Here is a 19,965-nt window from a genome sequence, read left to right on the forward strand (position 1 = left end):
CCAACCCTAACCCTAACTTTAGCCCCAACCCAAACGTTAGCCCCAACCCTAACATTAGCCCCAGCCCTAACCCGAACTTTAGCCCCAGCCCTAACTGTAGCCCTAACCCCAACCCTAACCCCAACCCTAGCCCCAACCCTAGCCCCAACCCTAGCCCTAACCCTAGCCCTAACCCTAGCCCTAACCCTAGCCATAACCCTAGCCCTATCCCTAGCCCTAATGGGAAAATGGAAATAAATGAATTTTTTTATTTTTCCCTAACTAAGGGGGTGATGAAGGGGGGTTTGATTTACTTTTATATCGTTTTTTAGCGGATTTTTATGATTGACAGCTGTTACACGCTAAAAGACGCTTTTTATTGCAAAAAATATTTTTTGTGTTACCACATTTTGAGAGCTATAATTTTTCCATATTTTGATCCACAGAGTCATGTGGGGTCTTGTTTTTTGCGGGACGAGTTGATGTTTTTATTGGTACCATTTTTGGGCACGTGACATTTTTTTAATCGCTTTTTATTCCGATTTTTGCAGAATGACCAAAAACCAGCTATTAATGAATTTCTGTTGGGGGGGGTAGGGGCTTTTATACCGTTCCACGTTTGGTAAAATGGATAAAGCAGTTTTATTCTTCGGGTCAGTACGATTACAGCGATACCTCATTTATATCATTTTTTCATGTTTTGGCGCTTTTATACGATAAAAACTATTTTATAGAAAAAATAATTATTTTTGCATCGCTTTATTCTGAGGACTATAACTTTTTTATTTTTTTGCTGATGATGCTGTGTGGTGGCTCGTTTTTTGCGGGACAAGATGACATTTTCAGCGGTACCATGGTTATTTATATCCGTCTTTTTGATCGTGTGTTATTCCACTTTTTGTTCGGCGGTATGATAATAAAGCGTTGTTTTTTGCCTCGTTTTTTTTAAAAAATTTTTACGGTGTTCACTGAAGGGGTTAATTAGTGGGACAGTTTTATAGGTCGGGTCATTACGGACGCAACGATACTAAATATGTTCAGTTTTACTGTTTTTTTATTATTTAGATAAAGAAATGTATTTATGGGAACAATATTTTTTTTTCTTTATTTAGGATTTTTTTTTCAAAATTTTTTTTTACACATTTACATTTTTTTTTTTAACTTTTTTACTTTGTCCCAGGGGGGACATCACTGCATAGTGACAGATCGCTGATCTGACACTTTGCAGAGCACTGTGTCAGATCAGCGATCTGACGTGCCCTGCTCCTGGCTTACCAGCGCCTGCTCTGGGCAGGTGCTGGTAAGCCACCTCCCTGCAGGACCCGGAAGTAGCCCCGTGGCCATTTTGGATCCGGGGCTTGCAGGGAGCAGGCGCTCGGTACAAGGTGAGCACATCGCCTTGTACCGATCGTCTCAGGGAAGCACGCAGGGAGCCCCCTCCCTGCGCGATGCTTCCCTGTACCGCCGGAACACTGCGATCATGTTTGATCGCAGTGTGCCGGGAGCAGTCCGTGACCGCTCCTGGCACATAGTGCCGGATGTCAGCTGCGATAGTCAGCTGACACCCGGCCACGATCGGCCGCGCTCCCCCTGTGAGCGCGGCCGATCACATATGACGTACTATCCCGTCACTGGGAATTAAGTCCCAGGTCACCTTGACGGGATAGTACGTCATATGGGATTAAGGGGTTAATATCCCTCATCATCCCGTCAGCCAGACCCACCGGACTACTACCCCTAATATCCCAATCATCCCATCAGCCAGAACACCGGACTACTACCCCTAATATCCCAACCATCCCGTCAGCCAGAACCACCGGACTACCACTCCTAATATCCCACATCATCCCGTCATAGCCACCAGACTAGAATCACTAATATCCCACATCATTCCATCTGCCAGAACCACTGGACTACTACCCCTAATATCCCACATCATCCCATCAGCCAGAGCCACCGGACTACTACCCCTAATATCACACATCATACCATCAGAGCCACCGGACTACTACCCCTAATATCCCAATCATCCCATCAGCCAGAACCACTGGACTACTACCCCTAATATCCCACATCATCCCATCAGCCAGAGCCACTGGACTACTACCCCTAATATCCCACATCATCCCATCAGCCAGAGCCACCGGACTACTACCCCTAATATCCCAATCATCCCATCAGCCAGAACCACTGGACTACTACCCCTAATATCCCACATCATCCCATCAGCCAGAGCCACTGGACTACTACCACTAATATCCCACATCATCCCATCAGCCAGAGCCACCGGACTACTACCCCTAATATCCCACATCATCCCGTAAGCCAGAGCCACCGGACTACTACCCCTAATATCCCACATCATCCCATCAGAGCCACCGGACTGCTACCTCTAATATCCCAATCATCCCATCAGCCAGAACACCGGACTACTACACCTAATATCCCAATCATCCCGTCAGCCAGAACCACCGGACTACTACCCCTAATATCCCAATCATCCCGTCAGAGCCACCGGACTACTACCCCTAATATCCCAATCATCCCGTCAGAGCCACCGGACTACTACCCCTAATATCCCACATCATCCCGTTAGAGCCACCGGACTACTACCCCTAATATCCCAATCATCCCGTCAGAGCCACCGGACTACTACCCCTAATATCCCACATCATCCCGTTAGAGCCACCGGACTACTACCCCTAAGGCCACTTTCACACGTCAGTGGCTCCGGTACGTGTAGTGACAGTTTTCTCACGTACCGGAGACACTGACACACGTAGACCCATTTAAATGAATGGGTCTATGCACATGTGCGTGTTTTCACACGGACCGTATGTCCGTGCTGAAAACACGTCGACATGTCCGTTTTTTACCGGCAGCACGGACCACAATACGGACAGCACACGTGCACACGGAGAACAGTGTGCACTCTCCTCCATGTGAACGTACCGCCCGCAGGAGAGACAGCGCTACACTAAGTGCTGTCCCCCCCGCATGTGGTGCTGAAGGCAGAATTCATCTCTTCTCCCCCAGCGTTCGTTGGAGAGAAGAGATGAAAGATCGATTTTTTTTTTGTGACAAATAAATTTTGCATGTGCCCCCCGCCTCCCCCCTCAGTGCGCCGCCTGGCCCCTTGCTGCAGAAATACTCACCTAGCTCCCGCGATGTCTCCTCTGTCCTCTCCGCGCTGGCAGCTTCTCCTGTGTGAGCGGTCACGTGGGAATATTCCCTGACTGTAATGAGCGGCCCCACGTGACCGCTCACACAGGAGAAGCTGCCAGCGCGGAGAGGACAGAGGAGACATCGCGGGAGCTAGGTGAGTATTTCTGCAGCAAGGGGCCAGGCGGCGCACTGAGGGGGGAGGCGGGGGGCACATGCAAAATTTATTTGTCACAAAAAAAAAATCGATCTTTCATCTCTTCTCTCCAACGAACGCTGGGGGAGAAGAGATGAATTCTGCCTTCAGCACCACATGCGGGGGGGACAGCGCTTAGTGTAGCGCTGTCTCTCCTGCACGGTCCGTGTGGTCCTCAGGCGGCACACGGGCGGCACCCGGATGCCGCACGTGTGCCACACTGATGTGCCACTTGAGCACACGGACATACGGACACGGATATCTCCGGTACCGGTTTTTCCGGTACCGGAAATATCAGGACGTGTGAAAGAGGCCTAATATCCCACATCATCCCGTCAGAGCCACCAGATTACTACCCCTAATATCCCACATCATCCTGTCAGGCAGAGCCACCGGACTGCTACCCCTAATATCCTATATTATCTCATCAGAGCCACCGGACTACTACTCCTAATATCCCAATCATCCCATCAGAGCCACCGGACTACTACCCCTAATATCCCAATCATCCCATCAGAGCCACCGGACTACTACCCCTAATATCCCAATCATCCCATCAGAGCCACCAGACTACTACCCCTAATATCCCACATCATCCCGTCAGAGCCAACACTGTCAGGTTGGAGCTGTTACACCAATTACAATGACTCCTGGGTTGGAGAAATCCGTCTTGTGTTTCTTTTTTTAATCTGTGTTTTAATTTTTAAGTTAATGAGATGCTTCATGCCGGACAAAGAGAAGTTCCTGATTCTGGGCCCCCTGCGGTCTGTGGCAGAGGGGGGTCTGTGTCAGCAGGTAATAAATTGTGTTATTTCCAGCTTTACAGAAGAACGATAACACCATAGAAATGATAAGAATAATAGGCCTCAGGTACCACAACTGGCTACAAGGAAAACTGTGGCTCATAGCAACCAATCACAGCTCAGCTTTCATCTTTTGAACAGCTCTGGTGAAATGAAAGATGCTTAGTGATTGGTTGCGGAGTGGGCGGGGCTATGTAGAGTGGGCATGGCCAATACACAACACACACTCGGCTTTATATATTAGATCTATTATTTATCTACTAGATGGCAGCCCGATTCTAAAGAATCGGGAGTCTAGAATCCATATATACTTTATTTATTAAAATGTAAGAATAATTTGGTGGGCGGGGACCCTCGGCCTCCGATTTGGTGGGCGGGGTCCCTCTGCCTCCGATTTGGTGTGCGGGGACCCTCGGCCTCCGCTTTGGTGGGCGGGGCCCCTCGGCCTTCAATTTGGTGGGCGGGGCCCCTCGGCCTCCGATTTGGTTGGTGTGGACCCTCGGCCTCCGATTTGGTGGGCGGGGACCCTCGGCCTCCGATTTGGTGGGCGGGGACCCTCGGCCTCCGATTTGGTGGGCGGGGACCCTCGGCCTCCGATTTGGTGGGCGGGGCCCCTCGGCCTCCAATTTAGTGGGCGGGGACCCCCGGCCTCCGATTTGGTGGGCGGGGCCCCTCGGCCTCCGATTTGGTGGGCGGGGACCCTCGGCCTCCGATTTGGTAGGCGGGGCCCCTCGGCCTCCGATTTGGTGGGCGGGGACCCTCGGCCTCCAATTTGGTGGGCGGGGACCCTCGGCCTCCGATTTGGTGGGCGGGGACCCTCGGCCTCCGATTTGGTGGGTGGGGCCCTTCAGCCTCCGCTTTGGTGGGCGGGGCCGGGCCCCTCGGCCTCCGCTTTGGTGGGCGGGGCCGCTCGGCCTTCGATTTGTTGGGCGGGGCTCCTCGGCCTCCGATTTGGTTGGCGGGGCCCCTCGGCCTCCGATTTGGTTGGCGGGGCCCCTTATCCTCCGATTTGGTGGGTGGGGACTCTCGGCCTCCGATTTGGTGGGCGGGGACCCTCGGCCTCCGATTTGGTGGGCGGGGACCCTCGGCCTCCGATTTGGTTGGCGGGGCCCCTCGGCCTCCGATTTGGTGGGCGGGGACCCTCGGCCTCCGATTTGGTGGGCGGGGACCCTCGGCCTCCAATTTGGTGGGCGGGGACCCTCGGCCTCCGATTTGGTGGGCGGGGACCCTCGGCCTCCGATTTGGTGGGCTGGGACCCTCGGCCTCCGATTTGGTGGGCGGGGCCCCTCGGCCTCCGATGTGGTGGGCGGGGCCCCTCGGCCTCCGCTTTGGTGGGCGGGGCCAGGCCCCTCGGCCTCCGCTTTGGTGGGCGGGGCCGCTCGGCCTTCGATTTGGTGGGCGGGGCTCCTCGGCCTCCGATTTGGTTGGCGAAGCCCCTCGGCCTCCGATTTGGTTGGCGGGGCCCCTCGGCCTCCGATTTGGTGGGCGGGGACTCTCGGCCTCCGATTTGGTGGGCGGGGACCCTCGGCCTCCGATTTGGTGGTCGGGGACCCTCGGCCTCCGCTTTGGTGGGCGGGGCCCCTCGGCCTCCGATTTGGTGGGCGGGGTCCCTCTTCCTCTGATTTGGTGTGCGGGGACCCTCGGCCTCCGCTTTCGTGGGCGGGGCCCCTCGACCTTCGATTTGGTGGGCGGGGCTCCTCGGCCTCCGATTTGGTTGGTGGGGCCCCTCGGCCTCCAATTTGGTGGGCGGGGACCCTCGGCCTCCGATTTGGTGGGCGGGGACCCTCGGCCTCCGATTTGGTGGGCGGGGACCCTCGGCCTCCGCTTTGGTGGGTGGGGCCCGTCGGCCTCCGATTTGGTGGGCGGGGCCCCTCGGCCTCCGATTTGGATGGTGTGGACCCTCGGCCTCTGATTTGGTGGGCGGGGACCCTCGGCCTCCGATTTGGTGGGCGGGGACCCTCGGCCTCCGATTTGGTGGGCGGGGCCCCTCGGCCTCCGATGTGGTGGGCGGGGCCCCTCGGCCTCCGATTTGGAGGGCGGGGACCCCCGGCCTCCGATTTGGTGGGCGGGGCCCCTCGGCCTCCGATTTGGTGGGCGGGGACCCTCGGCCTCCGATTTGGTAGGCGGGGCCCCTTGGCCTCCGATTTGGTGGGCGGGGACCCTCGGCCTCCGATTTGGTGGGCGGGGACCCTCGGCCTTCGATTTGGTGGGCGGGGACCCTCGGCCTCCGATTTGGTGGGCGGGGACCCTCGGCCTCCGATTTGGTGGGCGGGGCCCCTCGGCCTCCGATGTGGTGGGTGGGGCTGGGCCCCTCGGCCTCCGCTTTGGTGGGTGGGGCTGGGCCCCTCGGCCTCCGCTTTGGTGGGCGGGGCCGCTCGGCTTTCGATTTGGTGGGCGGGGCTCCTCGGCCTCCGATTTGGTTGGCGGGGCCCCTCGGCCTCCGATTTGGTTGGCGGGGCCCCTCGGCCTCCGATTTGGTGTGTGCTCTGTCTGGGGCCACTGTGCTCTGCCTGGGGCCCCATATGCTGCCTGGGGCCCCTGTGCTCTGCCTGGGGCCCCATATGCTGCCTGGGGCCCCTGTGCTCTGCCTGGGGCCCCTGTGCTCTGCCTGGGGCCCCATGTTCTGCCTGGGGCCCCTGTGCTCTGCCTGGGGCCACTGTGCTCTGCCTGGGGCCCCATATGCTGCCTGGGGCCACTGTGCTCTGCCTGGGGCCCCATAAGCTGCCTGGGGCCTCTGTGCTCTGCCTGGGACCACTGTGCTCTGCCTGGGGCCCCATATGCTGCCTGGGGCCCCTGTGCTCTGCCTGGGGCCACTGTGCTCTGCCTGGGGCCCCATATGCTGCCTGGGGCCACTGTGCTCTGCCTGGGGCCCCATATGCTGCCTGGGGCCCCTGTACTCTGCCTGGGGCCCCATATGCTGCCTGGGGCCCCTGTGCTCTGCCTGGGGCCCCTGTGCTCTGCCTGGGGCCCCATGTTCTGCCTGGGGCCCCTGTGCTCAGACTGGGGCCACTGTGCTCTGCCTGGGGCCCCATATGCTGCCTGGGGCCCCTGTGCTCTGCCTGGGGCCCCATATGCTGCCTGGGGCCCCTGTGCTCTGCCTGGGGCCCCTGTGCTCTGCCTGGGGCCTCATATGCTGCCTGGGGCCCCTGTGCTCTGCCTGAGGCCCCATGTTCTGCCTGGGGCCCCTGTGCTCTGCCTGGGGCCACTGTGCTCTGCCTGGGGCCCCATATGCTGCCTGGGGCCCCTGTGCTCTGCCTGGGGCCCCATATGCTGCCTGGGGCCCCTGTGCTCTGCCTGGGGCCACTGTGCTCTGCCTGGGGCCCCATAGGCTGCCTGGGGCCCCTGTGCTCTGCCTGGGACCACTGTGCTCTGCCTGGGGCCCCATATGCTGCCTGGGGCCCCTGTGCTCTGCCTGGGGCCACTGTGCTCTGCCTGGGGCCCCATATGCTGCCTGGGGCCCCTGTGCTCTGCCTGGGTGTAGGACACTGGTGACGTCACTTATCTCCGGACATTAGCTCCGGACATTAGCTCCGGACATTAGCTCCGGACATTAGCTCCGGACAAAGCCACGGAAGTTGGCACAAATTGCAGGAAGTAGTATTCTAGGCAATTATATATTAGATTATCTATCTATATATTATCTATCTATCTATATACAGATGCTTCTCACAAAATTAGAATATCATCAAAAAGTGAGTTTATTTCAGTTGTTCAATACAAAGAGTGAAACTCCTATAATACAGTATATAGAGTCGTTGCACACAGAATGATTTCAAGTGTTTATTTCTGTTAATGTTGATGATTATGGCTTAGAGCCAATGAAAACCCAAGATCATTATCTCAGTAAATTAGAATAATTAACAAAAACACCTGCATAGGCTTCCTAACTGTTTATAAAGGTTCCTTAGTCTGTTTCAGCAGCTCCACAATCATGGGGAAGACTGCTGACCTGACAGATGTCCAGAAGGCGTCATTGACACACTCCACAAGGAGGGTAATCCACAACAGGTCATTGGTAAAGAAGCCGGCTGTTCACAGAGTGCTGGATCCAAGAAAAGTAATGGAAAGTTGAGTGGAAGGAAAAAGTGTGGTAGAAAAAGGTGCACAAGCAACCGGGATAACCGCAGCCTGGAAAGGATTGTTAAGAAAAGGCCATTCAAAAACTTGGTGAAGATTCACAAGGAGTGGACTGCTGCTGGAGTCATTGCTTCACCACACACAGACGTATCCAGGACATGGGCTACAAGTGTCACATTCCTTGTGTCAGTCACTCATGACCAATAGACAACGTCAGAAGCCTCTTACCTGGGCCAAGGAGGAAAAGAACTGGACTGTCCGACAGTGGTCCAAGGTATTGGTTTCAAATGAAAGTAAATTTAGCATTTCATTTGGAAATCAAGGTCCCGGAGTCTGGAGGAAGAGTGGAGAGGCCACAATCCAAGCTGCTGGAGGTCTAGTGTGAAGTTTCCACAATCAGTGATGGTTTGGGGAGCCATGTCATCTGCTGGTGTAGGTCCACTGTGTTTTATCAGGACCAAAGGCCGCGCAGCCGTCTACCAGGACATTGTAGAACCCTTCATGCTTCCCTCTGCTGACAAGCATTATGGAGATGGAAATTTCATTCTCCAGCAGGACTTGGCCCCTGTCCACACTGCCAAAAGTACCAATACCTGGTGTACAAACAACAGTATCACTGGGCTCGATTGGCAGCAAACTCACCTGACCTTAACCCCATAGAGCAGAGGTGTCAAACTGCATTCCTCGAGGGCCGCCAACAGGTCATGTTTTCAGGATTTCCTTGTATTGCACAGGTGATAATTTAATCACCTGCACAGAATGATTCCAGCACCTTGTGGAATGCTAAGGAAATCCTGAAAACATGACCTGTTGGCGGCCCTCGAGGAATGCAGTTTGACACCTCTGCTATAGAGAATCTATGGGGTATTGTCAAGAAGAAGATGAGACACCAGACCCAACAATGCAGAGTAGCTGAAGGCTGCTATCAAAGCAACCTGGGCTTCCATAACCCCTCAGCAGTGCCACAGGCTGATCGCCTCCATGCCACGCCACATTGATACAGGAATTTATAAAAAAAGGAGCTCAACCAAGTACTGAGGGCATTTACTGAACAGACATTTCAATAGGCCAACAATTCAGATAATAAAATAATTTTTCAAGCTGGTGTTATAAAGTATTCTAATTTACTGAGATAATGACTTTTGGGTTTTCATTGGCTGTAAGCCATAATCATCAACATTAACAGAAATAAACACTTGAAATAGATCACTCTGTGTGTAATGACTCTATATAATATAAAAATCTCACAGCAGAATTTTTGCGTTCTTGGCCTTTTATCAGAGAATATAAATGATAACACCAAAACGTTTTCTCCACTCAAGGATAGTGGTTGGGCTAAGTCATTTATTGTCAAACTACTGTGTTTTCCCTTTATAAATCATAATGACAACCCAAAACATCCAAATGACCCTGATCAAAAGTTCACATACCCCATTTCTTAATACCGTGTATTGCCCCTCTAACATCAATGGCAGCTTGAAGTCTTTTGTGGTAGTTGTGGATGAGGTTCTTTATTTTCTCAGGTGGTAAAGCTGCCCACTCTTCTCGGCAAAAGGCCTCCAGTTCCTGTAAATTCCTGGGCTGTCTAGCATGAACTGCGTGCTTGAGATCTCCCCAGAGTGGCTCAATGATACTGAGGTCAGGAGACTGAGATGGCCACTCCAGAACCTTCATTTTGTTCTGCTGTAGCCATTGACAGGTCGACTTGGCCTTGTGTTTTGGATCGTTGTCATGTTGGAATGTCCAAGTACGTCCCATGCGCAGCTTCCGGGCTGATGAGTGCAAATTTGCCTCCAGTATTTGCTGATAACGAGCTGCATTCATCTTTCCTTCAACTTTGACCAAGTTTCCTGTGCCTTTGTAGCTCACACATCCCCAAAACATCAGCAATCCACCTCCATGCTTTACAGTAGGAATGGTGTTCCTTTCATCATAGGCCTTGTTGACCTCTCTCCAAATGTAACGTTTAGGGTATGTGCACACGTTGTGGATTTGCTGCGGATCCGCAGCGTTTTTTGAGGTGCAGAAACGCTGCAGATCCGCAATTGATTTACAGTACAATGTAAATCAATGGAAAAAAAAAATGCTGTGCACACTTTGCGGAAAATCCGCTGCGGAAACGCTGCGGTTTAAAAGAAATAGCATGTCAATTATTTTTTGTGAATCTGCAGCGTTTTTGTACCCACTCCATTATAGAAAACCGCAGGGATAAAAACCGCAGCAAATCTGCAAGAAAACCGCAGCAAAAATGCACAAAAAAACGCTGCGGAACCGCACAAAAAACCGCAGGTGCGTTTTCTGCCAGGAGAGGCAGAATCTGCACCAGAAATTCCTAAGCCTAATCCGCAACATGTGCACATAGCCTTATGGTTGTGGCCAAAAAATTCAATTTTGGTCTCATTACTCCACATTACCTTGTTCCAGAAGTTTTGAGACTTGTGTCTGTGCTGTTTTGTGCATTGTAGGTGAGCTACTTTGTGGCATTTGCGCAGTAATGGCTTTCTTCTGGTGACTCGACCATACAGCCCATTTTTCTTCAAGAGCCTCCTTATTGTGCATCTTGTAACAGCCTGTAATAATTATAGGGGATAACTCTGGAGACTCTTTGCGTGTTACAGGACACAGTTTTATAAGTGGTAAAGTCTATATTATCACACGGTGATTCAAACAGGTGCAGAGAGAAACTCAAGTCCACAACACTTGGAGTAAATATTAAATGCAGCTTATCAGTCTAGAGGAAACTTCAGAGGAAAATGCAATCACGCAGAAAGTCAATGAAGCACAGTTATTCTTGAGGATACTTGACACAAATAAATCCTTGTCTTAGTCCAGGCACAGATAGATATGCTTATAAGGCAGTTCAAATAATATCTTAGCTCAACCAGGGAGGTCTGGTTAATAGTCTCAGGTTCTTGCAGAGCAGCAACAGCTTACATGTCCAGCAAATGCAGATGGAAGTAAACACGAGCAGCAGATGAAGGAGGATTACTGGAAACTGGTGTATGCAGCAGGAACTCAGAGCTGAGTAGCAGGATCTCCCCACAGGTTCACAGGAGCAGGTGTATAGCCAGGGAGTCACCAGGGTCAGGAGCTGGATGCAAGGCAGAATACTCTAGCACAGACTGAAGGCTGGGGTGGAGTTTTATAGCAGGAAGACACAGTGCACATGAGACCAAAGACGCCATCTTGGAAAAGGGCAGTAATGCACAAAAGGTAATAAAAAATGTTCAGAGTCCTGACACAGCCACACCGCTAGTTTTCAGAGAGTCCAGTATTCCAGCTGATGGTATTTGTGGGTTTCTCTTTGCATCCCGAAAAATTTTCCTGACAGTTGTGGACAACTTTTTTGTTGTTCTACCTGACCGAGGTTTTGTTTTTACAGAGCCCCTGATTTTCCATTTGTTAATCACAGTTTGAACGCTGCTGACTGGCAATATCAAATTCCTTGGATATCTTTTTGTATCCATTTCCTGCTTTATACAGTTCAACTACCTTTTCCCATAGATCCATTGACCATTCTTTTGCTTTCCCCATGACTCACAATCCAGAAATGTCAGTGGCTGGATGAAAGATGCAAGAGTCTGTCTGGATCCCAGAAACTCACTCAACTCTTATGCACACACACTGATTACAGGCAAACAGGTCACAGGTGAGGATGTTCCCTTCAGTAGCCATTCACACACATTTGTATCAACTTCTGTGCATGTTATCAGGCCAAAATCACCAGGGTGTGTGAACTTTTGATCAGGGTCATTTGGATGTTTTGGGTTGTCATTATGATTTAAAAAGAGAAAACACAGTAGTTTGACAATAAATGGCTTCACCCAACCACTAACTATGAGTGGAGAAAAAGTTTTGATGTTATCATTCATATTCTCTGAAAAAAGGCCAAGGAAGCAAAAATTCTGCCAGGGGTATGTAAACTTTTGAGCACAACTGTATTATTATGTAGTTTGTGGGCTGCTTCATTGTTCATATTTGACATCAGTTTGGTACGTGGACTAAGCTGTGCAAGGGCACATGGGTGTAAATCATTTCACCACAGTTTGATATACATACTAAGCTCTGCAAGGACACATGGGTGTAAATAATTTAACCCCAGTTTGGTAAATATACTAAGGTTTGCAAGGACACATGGGTGTAAATAATTTCACCCCATTTTGATAAATATACTAAGCTCTGCCATGACATATGGGTGTAAATCATTTCACCCCAGTTTAATAAATATACTAAGCTCTGCAAGGACATATGGGTGTACATCATTTCACCCCAGTTTGAGAAATATACTAAGCTCTGCAAGGACATATGGGTGTAAATCATTTCACTTCAGTTTGATAAATATACTAAGCTCTGCAAAGACACATGGATGTAAAACATTTCACTCCAGTTTGATAAATATACTAAGCTCTGCAAGGACACATGGGTGTAAATATTTTCTGGCCAGTGTAAGAAATATACTAAGCTCTGCAAAGACTCATGGATGTAAATCATTTCACTCCAGTTTGATAAATATACTAAGCTCTGCAAGGACATATGGGTGTAAATAATTTCCGGCCAGTATAAGAAATATACTAAGCTCTGCAAGGAGACATGGGTGTAAATATTTTCCGGCCAGTGTAAGAAATATACTAAGCTCTGCAAGGACACATGGGTGTAAATCATTTCACCCCAGCTTGAGAAATATACTAAGCTTTGCAAGGACACATGGGTGTAAATAATTTCCATTCAGTATATTGAATATACTAAACTCTGCAAGGGCTCTTGGGTGTAAATCATTTTACTCCAGTTTGACAAATATACAAAGTTCTGCAAGGACACATGGGTGTAAATAATTTCATCTGAGTGTATTATTTACCTTATCTTGCACTGAATTGACCGTGTATCTTATGTTGCCTATTGTCTAACACACAGTAACACACATCACGTTTTTAAGCCGATAACTGCTTACTTTTCACACAGTAGAAAATGTCCATGGAAATGTCAGACTGTAATAGCTGTGAGGCGGCAATGCCTACAGGATGAGGTGAGCGTCTACCCATGGCCATATAATCCCAGCGTATAGGGGGCTCTGGGTGTATACGGCTGTGCTGAATGTATACGGCTGTGCTGAATATACATATACTGTGAAATCATCCTGAGAATATGGCTGCCTATAATGTGTATGGGGGGCTCTGCTTTGACCTTTCCTGGACCTTAATGCAAAATGTCTTTGGACCCTTTTAGACACCCTCAGCACGGTTAAATGTTGCACTGAACTTTCAGGCCCTGTTTATAGCTGAAGATTCCGCGCTGTTACATGTAAATTGTGTAATATTTCTATGGCTGACCAATAATCCGGAATAGCTGATAATCCGGCATCTGTCCGGGTCTGTTACAGAGGGTCTGTTACAGAAGGTGTTACAGGGTCTCTCTGCTCCTATTTATATTAAGGGATGATGTCTCCCTCTAGTGGAAGAACTGAGCACTACAGCTTGCCATGAAGGACACATTTGTAGGGTCAGATAAAGTTATTATAGGGCTGGAAATACACTTGTAACTTTTCATACAGTTTTATAGCCAAATTCAGAAGTGGATGCAGCAGGGAAAAATACAAACAATCTCTGGGTAATGAGTCTTTTTGGAATTTGAGTCTTGTTTAGTTCTTTGCGCAACATATTATTCTGATGAAAGCTGATAAATAATGTATTATAAAAAAAAACATAATAAAAACATATGCAACTGATTTTTGCAATCGAGTTTCATTAATGTTTGCCTTTTGTAGCCGCTGTGTTGCACTGTCTATTGCTGGCTGCAGAAAGAGTTAACCGAGGGTCCATCAGTGAGCTCCTTCTGATGGGGAGTCGGGAGCGCTTTTATCTGTTCTTTTCTGAGCTCCTCTCAGCTGATGCATGACCACATCAAAGACGAATGTGCAGAAAAGCAAAAAGCTTGGAAAAAGCCAAACTGCAAGTGCAAAAAACAAAAAAACAAAACTGTTCCTAAAAGTGAAAGAGTCTGGAAATGTTTTATCTAATACCCAGAACATGGCAGTTTGTATTGGAAGCCCAGCTAGTTCTCACAGCGGAGGGTTTGTTACAATTGTTTGCACTGATACATTGTAGCAAACTCTCAGAACAGCAGAGACAGTTGTGATTGTCTGGACTGGATGCAATTGTAACAAACCCTCAGCTGTGTTGTGTCGCGTGCGCTCAGGTTCAGTGATTCTGGTAATTGAGCCTCGTCCACACCGGCCGTTATCGCTCCCCCGTGGGCGGCCATCTTGCCCCTGGGCCCCTTATAACCCCGTAATCATTAATACATCATCTATTGGTCTCCATCAAAGGAAAAGTGAAGAGAAATCTCTGCGCTCTTCACCTGAGGCCGCCGGACACATCAAACCGCTCACCGCGGCCGCGACATCAAAGCCGAACGCGTTTCCGTCTGGCAGGTTTCATTATTTGCTGAAGTTAATTTGTCTCATTCAGAAGAATTTAATCTCAGCTCCTGATCTCCAGGTCCCGGCCCCCTGAGCAGCAGGGATCACCCCCATTGTGTCCATGGCATCCCTTCCTACAGGAGCCGATCCGAACAAGCAGAGCTGCAGTGTAAAGCATAAGGGAGAGACAATACAACATGGAGTCGAGAGGGGGGATGTAAGGGGCGTTATTTCTTCATCATACAATTTTTCTATAATCATCGACACCCCTTTATACCACTTCTGAACCCCTTCTGTATTGTCTCACGGATCGTTTTACGTGTCCAACATTCCCAGTAGGGACCATGATGTCTGGACCGGCTGAGGCTGTAGAGTTCGGGGCAGGAGACCGTCAGGGTCTGACATTGTGGTCGGTACTCGGACACAGGACTCAGACCTTATCATCAAAGTATCCTGTGACCTCAGAGCAGAACTTGTAATGGCGCCGGTTTGGCACTGATGCAGGTGGTGATTGTCCTGGTCACTGCCCCGCCAAGTGGGCCTCTTACATTTCTTGGACCCTTGGTCCTACATCCGGGCCTCCTACATTTCTTGGACCCTTGGTCCTACATCCGGGCCTCTTACATTTCTTGGACCCTTGGTCCTACATCCAGGCCTCCATTTCTTGGACCCTTGGTCCTACATCCAGGCCTCCTACATTTCTTGGACCTTTGGTCCTACATCCGGGCCTCTTACATTTCTTGAACCTTTGGTCCTACATCCGGGCCTCTTACATTTCTTGGACCCTTGGTCCTACATCAGGGCCTCTTACATTTCTTGAACCGTTGGTCCTACATCTGGGCCTCTTACATTTCTTGGACCCTTGGTCCTACATCCGGGCCTCCTACATTTCTTGGACCCTTGGTCCTACATCCAGGCCTCCTACATTTCTTGGACCCTTGGTCCTACATCCGGACCTCCTACATTTCTTGGACCCTTGGTCCTACATCTGGGCCTCTTACATTTCTTGGACCATTGGTCCTACATCCGGGCCTCCTACATTTCTTGGACCCTTGGTCCTACATCCGGGCTTCTTACATTACTTGGACCCTTGGTCCTACATCCGGACCTCCTACATTTCTTGGACCTTGGTCCTGCACCCGGGCCTCCTTTTCCAGGTTGGTCTATGCAATAGTTTCGGGATTACAGGCCTGGAGTCAGTGTACATTGAGCAGCTCCTCATCCGGAAGGGCAGCCACCCCCGGCCCGGTCCTGCAGCGATCCAACCCAAGATCAGCGGTGACTCTGCAGAGTGGGATGCGTGGTGTGTAGTGCACGGAGATGGCACCATGGCTCCCAACGAGCGACAATTACAGGGATCATCTGAACGCAGCGGTACAGACAAGGCATCTTGGGGATCTTCTCCCTTTCACCACTAGGGGCGCCTCGAAGTGGTCAGACCCAGGTTGTCAGGCTTCTGACCACTCCGTGACAAGTCTGGAAAAACAAGAAGGGAGAAAGCTATGATGTAATGTCTCATTTTTGTGACTTTGCAAAATATGTCATTAGGTCTTGCAGATCCTGTTTCTCCCCGCAGAGACCTCCAGCAATGCTCCCTGGGAAATGGTATGCAAATGAGCTCTCCTCCAGCAGTGCCATCAGCAAGTAGGTGCCCTGAACAGCTCCGACATCGACCTCTGGGTGAGCTGCTAACAGGTGGCGCTGCAGTGTGTGCCCCCCACGACAAGCGGAAGACAGCAACACAACAACAGCTCTCTGCGACTGTATCACACAGGAATGGCTTAGATACAACAGGCAGCAGCACATGGAGATGGAGCACTGGGTGGAGGGTATGTGGCACTGATACAGCAGCTCAACAGACAGTATGACACAGGATAGGATTACATACACTGGACAGTATCACACAGGATTAGATACGCTGGACAGTATCACACAGGATTAGATACGCTGGACAGTATCACACAGGATTAGATACACAGGACAGTATCATACAGGATAGGTTGAGCAAACATTGTAGGCTATGATACAAGACAGTATCATATTAGATAGGCTTAGATAGACTAGACATTATCACACTTTATAGACTTAGATACACTGGGAAGAATACAGGATAGAATGATATCTTGTACCACACAGGATAGGTTGAGATACACTAAAACAGCAGTATCATATGCGATTGGCTTAGATACATTGGACAGTATGAAACATTATAGGTTTATATACACTGGGCACTAATACACATGATAAATATAGCTACCCAGAACTACACATCATAGGCTTCTGTGAATCAAGGACACAAAACTGAAACTTTTCAGATCAGCGACATGTCTGGAGAAGGAAGACTGAATCCTCTGCCTAGACTGAAGCATGGAGGAGGCTCAGTGATATCTACAATGAAGCATGGTGGAAGCTCGGTGATATCTACAATGAAGCATGGTGGAGCTTAGTTGATGTCTACAATGAAGCATGGTGGAGGTTTGATGATGTCTACAATGAAGCATGGCAGATGCTCGGCGGTGTCTACAATGAAGCATGCCAGAGGTTCGGCTTTGTCTACAATGCAGCATGGCAGAAGTTTGGTTATGCTTACCGTGAAGCATGGTGGAGACTCTGTGATCTCTACAATCAAGCATTACAGGGATTCAGTAATGCCTACAGTGAAGCAAGAATGGCGGATTCTCAGTGATACCTATAGTAAAACAAGGGGGGCCCAATGATATCTACAATGAATCATGGTGGAGGCTTGGTGATGTCTACAATGAAAATCAGTGGAGGCTCGGCGATGTCTACAATGAAGCATTGCAAAGGCTTGGTGATATCTACAGTGAGGCACAGCGGGGGCTTGGTGATGTCTGAATTGAAGCATGGCAGACACTCAATCATGTCTATAATGAAGCATGGTGGAGACTTTGTGATGCCTACAATGAGGCATGGTGGAGGCTTGGTGATGCCTATAATGAAACATGGAGGGGCTCAGTGATGTCTACAGGGAGGCATAGTGGAGGTTTGGTAATGTGTACAGTGGAGCATGGTGGGGGCTCAGTAATGCCTACAGTAAAGCATTACAGCAGAGGAGCATCAGGTCATAACTGTTAGAGGAGAGGCAGGCCATAACAACCAGAGTGGAATCAGGTCATAACAGCAGAGAAGCATCAGGTCATAACAGTAGAGGAGCATCAGGTCATAACAGCAGAGGAACATCAGGTCATAAGGACCAGAGCGGAATCAGGTCATAGCAGCAGAGGAACATCAGGTCATAAAAGTAGAGGAGCATCAGGTCATAACAGCAGAGGAACATCAGGTCATAAGGACCAGAGCGGAATCAGGTCATAACAGCAGAGGAGCATCAGGTCATAACAGTTAGAGGAGAGGCAGGCCATAACAACCAGAGTGGAAGCAGGTCATAACAGCAGAGAAGCATCAGGTCATAACAGTAGAGGAGCATCAGGTCATAACAGCAGAGGAACATCAGGTCATAGGGACCAGGGCGGAATCAGGTCATAACAGCAGAGGAGCATCAGGTCATAACAGCAGAGGAGCATCAGGTCATAAGAACCAGAGTGGAATCAGGTCATAACAGCCGGAGGGGTTCCAATAAGTACTATAAAGGACTAAAGATGTTTGTCTTGAAGGGACAAGTACTCCTGAGACTTCAGAGATCAGTAAATGTGACATTTTGTGCTGAATTTGGAGAAGGCACTCATATCATTTGTGTTCAGCTATTTTCATTTTTCGTTTTTCATTGGTTTATTAGAGCAGAAAGTTTGTAAATTTTGCTACTAAATGTAATCTCCAGTGGGTGTGGGGTGAGGGTTGTGGCCGCACACCCGCTCAGTAGGCAGCACTACTTAGATAGAGTCTTGGTACAATCACTTATTCCTAATATCTGACGCTGGGACTAAATACCTGGTAATGTGAGCGATTAACAGGAGGTCATGGTGGAAACGCTGGCGTGTAATGAGTAACGTAGTGAGGTGACACACATCAGTACTTCCATGTGACGTCCATGGACCAGGATTGTTATGACTGTCCTCCCCCGAGTCCTCACATTACATGAGCCGTGGGTCCAGCAATGTTTCCCAGATCATTCCTGGCTCCATGGACCGGACCTGTACAGTGAGGTCCGAGAGAGGTCGGGTCAAAGCCTTATGGCGGGCTCTACCATGTGCTTGTATCGCCCCTGTGTGTTCTTCTCAGGGGACAGGTAGAATATATTGGGGTGTACACCACAGATCAGGAGCATCAATCATTGCTGGACTCTGCCCTGTCACTAGTGGGGCCAGTGGGCCAATAAACACATCCCACGCAGCCCACAAAGCTCATACCACCCAGGGCCTGTAAAAAAAATCATGTCAGTAAAAACCCATAGGGAGCTTGAAGACCCCATGTTATAAAGTACCCCCAAAGTGTCAGTCAGCAGCGTGAACATAGTAAATATAGGTAAACTGACTGAACAGTAATCTAGTCAGAACAGATGTGCAGCGCCCCAGAGTCCTGGTCGTTGCAGTACTGACGCTCCGCCACTAAGGGGAGTGATGGTACGTCTGATGGCACTGAAGGAGTTCACCTGACCAGGTATCACAGTCACACACTACACTTCACACTCCGGCCACCAGGGGGAGCTAAGGGTGCTATGTATTAGGCCACTCCTCACACTGTGGTAAAACTGGGGGTTGGATAGGAAGTTAGGGAGAAAGTAGCTGGGAAGAGCTCGAGAGAGGACCTGTCAGGGGTGGGATCCTGGCAGAGTCCTAGAAAGGGACAAATCGTTACGGAGTTGTGCCTGTGCCTTACAGCGGCAGACTCCTAACAAAGGACAAGAAGCGAGGTTTATTGTGAAGAGTGAGAAACGGGAGGAGATAACACCAGAAGGAGTCAAGCCTCGAGAATAGCAACATCCTTCTGAGGCGCGTAGCCGGCGGCCGGAACGCCGAGAAAGTAAGAGACTCCACGCATTACTTTAAACTACGGCCGGGCAGATAACTATAGGTTGGCTGTCTCACCATTACACCTAACGAAGACAACGGAGGCAAACTGTGGGAGAGGGGCGTCCCTAGGGTCCCTATAAAATAGCTCCAGGCCTACCCCGTCATACGGGTGCGTCCTATCCATATCATCTGGGGGACGAAGAGAGAACAGAAACATACACGACAGTTGTGAGGACTATCCCGTGGTGCTCAGCAGGGAAGTACTACAACACACAGGCGCTAGAAGGTAGGCACTGATTTCCACCTGCAAAGAGAACTCTGGAGGTGCCTTTGGACCAGCCGGTCTCAGACAGCCCTGTTAGCAGTACTCTGGATTGAGGACCCTGAAGCCTTCAGTAAAGAGGT

This window comes from Ranitomeya variabilis, chromosome 1 (assembly GCF_051348905.1).
Source record: "Ranitomeya variabilis isolate aRanVar5 chromosome 1, aRanVar5.hap1, whole genome shotgun sequence".
Classification (NCBI taxonomy): domain Eukaryota; kingdom Metazoa; phylum Chordata; class Amphibia; order Anura; family Dendrobatidae; genus Ranitomeya; species Ranitomeya variabilis.